Below are 3,124 nucleotides of genomic sequence, written 5' to 3'. Positions count from 1 at the left end.
AATGCTCACTAGTTATAATGTTGACTTCAAGGTGTAAAGTCTATCTTCAGTTTAATTCAAGTGCTTTTGCCAGCTTTTGATGGAATTCTTCATTTCCTCAATATCTGTCTGAATCTGATTCATGTATTCTAATTCGTTCCTGTATTGTTCATTCCATGTTTCCATCATCTCTTATGCTCCTCTATTTTTTAACCTTTGTCTTCTTTAGATGTGCTGAGCTATACTTTCATGATTGTTGTCAGTGCTTTTTCTTACTTGAGAGATTATTTCTGATCTGAGTTGTTCTATAGCCTGGTGGAGTTCTTCTTTTACTTCAGTTGCTATCATTTCAGAAATTTCAGATGTGTGACTTCCACACTTTTCTCTGTCCTTTTCTGGATTTGTTGTGGGTGGGTTGGAGACCTGCAATTGCCTTTTGCCTCTTCACTTTGATAATTTTGAAGCTCCCAGTGTTCACCTGAGCTCAGTGATGGTGATGGGGGAACAGGCTTACCAGGACTTCCAAAGCTTTCCAGGGCTAAGTCTGGATTCCACAAAGTTTGAGGGGTCAAAGCTCTGCAAGACTTTTGAGGTGATGGTTGGATGGGCTAGGGCTCACCAAGGCTCTCATGATGGTGGTAGAGTGGACCACAGATCAGTGAGGCTCCCATGATGGGAGCCAGGGTAAGACTCCAAACACAGATTTTTTAAAAACTCAATCCTTTTGAAGTTGTAGGAATACTTCAACAGATTTTCAAATATTGGCTTAAATTGACTGATTAAAGTGTCTGCTAAGTTTATAAATATAGATTACAGAAATAAGGATCACTTATGGACAGGTCTATGTAGGTGCTTCACTGTGCTAGGGATGATTATGTAAGGCTGCTGAAGAAACCAGTCACTACAGTACCTCTAGAAAAAAACAGGCATACAGGGGTGAGGAACAGGAAAGAGTTTAAAGTTTCATTGACTTTTATAGTGTGATTTACTAAAGCCAGGGTCATTCATTATCTGTTTAAATACATTATTAGATATATAGCTTGAAATAAATAAAGATGTCTCCATAAGTATTAATGACTTCACAAAGTGGCCAAGCAAGTGGAAAGCCACTTACAAGGACAAAGTTCAGTCATTATTTAATTCTCATAATCTCTAAGAGAAGAATTCCAGTTTGAACATATAGAAAGGAGGCTGCTTTTTTGTCTTATCTAGCATAGCAAGCTAAGCAAACAGGACATTGGAGTAGTAGTACTCAGGAAAAGTTTCTACAACATCACTTTTGCTTGTAAGCAGAAGATGCCTCCTCACAGGCCATTTTAAGGTAAAGAAGGATCTGCCATGCAAAGACATGGATAAATGTCATTCAAACACCTGTCTGTACATGGCAAGAAGCCAAACCCTCCTGATTTTGCCACCATATGTGAAATAGCAGAATGAAAAGAGAATGTTAAGCTTGGAATTGACTTTTGCAGTCATATAAAAAGATATTTGCCTCTAGGAGGCTATTAAATAAGTAAGGATTATCTGTAAACTGCCCTATCTGAGCCTCTATAGGCTCCTTTAAGGAGCTGATTAAAGATAGTCAAAAAGGTCATCACTGAGGCCATCAAGAAAGACTTTTCAAACGAATAACAATGTCAAGACTTCCAATAGAAATCTGACTCTGTAACACCAGTGGCTTCTTCTCACTTGAGCTACATCTGTTAATCCCACTTTCCTTCCCTTATTGGAAGCTGTAGAGGTCCTGGTTTCTTCTGCTCACAGTGAGTGCTTACCACAAAGCACACTGTATGGCCACTAATCCTATTTTAACCATTAATTGCAGGGTTGGGGTGTGGCTCAGTGGTAGAACATGTACTTCACATGCACAGAGTACTACTTTTGATCTCCAGGACTGAAAAAATAATTAATATGCTTTCAGATCCTGACATAATAGTCCAATTATCACTATTTTCTGTGAATAAACATGTCAGGTAAGCCATAAAGTAAATTCAGGATACAAGCTGTCTAAATGCTCTGCAGACTGTGTATTCAAAGTGGTTAGGATAGATATATAGTTACATTCTCTTAATGAATAGAGTGACTTGTTCTAATGGTGTTTGTAAATAGGATATCATGTCCACATCGTGTACAGCAATTAACCACTAAGAAGAATGTATGCAATGTGTTAATTGTTGAAACTGTCCTACCAATTTGATTTGAAACTGTCTCATTGCTATTTGTTTATCAATAAAATTATGGAAAAAAATAAAATAAAATAAATGCTCTGTAGAATTGGGAGCTTATGGCCTTATCCTCAAGATAACAATGTGCCACATCTTATTTGACAATGAAACCTTTCAAAAAAATCAAATTGTAACTGTAAGTGTATATATCTTAAGTATGCACTTTGCTAATTTTTTTACATATATAAACACCTCTGTGACCACCATCCAGGGCTTCCACAAATAAAGAATATACACTGCTTGATTCCATTTAAATGATGTGGAAGAACATTCCAAATTAATACATTCATGTACCACCACTTAGATCACTATAGGAAACATTTCCCAGAATTCTCTTCTTCTTTCCCAGTCTATCCTGTCTCCCACAGAGATAATGATTGTTCCAATATTACTGATTAATTTTGCTTTTATTAGAATCATATTATTGGAATGATAGATGGACAAACACAGTATGCTTAGACTTTTGTGTCTGTGAAGTATCCATATTGTTACATATTTTTATGCTTTATAGAATTCCACTATAGATATATACTATACTCATTTATTCATTTTCCTATTAACAGACATTTAGGACATTCAAGTTTTCAAAAATTTTGAGCAAATTTCTATACCATTCTTATGCATGTTGTGTTTGTAAATACAGTATTTGCACTAACTTTTCTCAGATAGGATCATGAGATAGGAGTTCTTTCTTAGCTTTAGTAGATGTGATAAACAGAGTGAATTCCTTTACGAAATCTGACAAAAGTTAAAGACCTCTTAATTTAGATGGAGAAATTTTTTTTCCCTTCGGCCCAGATGCCAACAGTCCATACTGATCTCCACCTTGCATAACTCTCAATCTTCTCTACTTTCCTAGCTCCTGTACTGGTCAAATAGTATAATTTTTATTCCCAGAAATTGGTCTGGGAAGCACAGGG

The sequence above is a fragment of the Octodon degus genome, unplaced genomic scaffold (genome assembly GCF_000260255.1).
Source record: "Octodon degus isolate 3935 unplaced genomic scaffold, OctDeg1.0 scaffold00361, whole genome shotgun sequence".
Classification (NCBI taxonomy): domain Eukaryota; kingdom Metazoa; phylum Chordata; class Mammalia; order Rodentia; family Octodontidae; genus Octodon; species Octodon degus.
The sequence above is the reverse complement of the archived record's forward strand: the minus strand, read 5'-3'. Positions refer to the sequence as shown.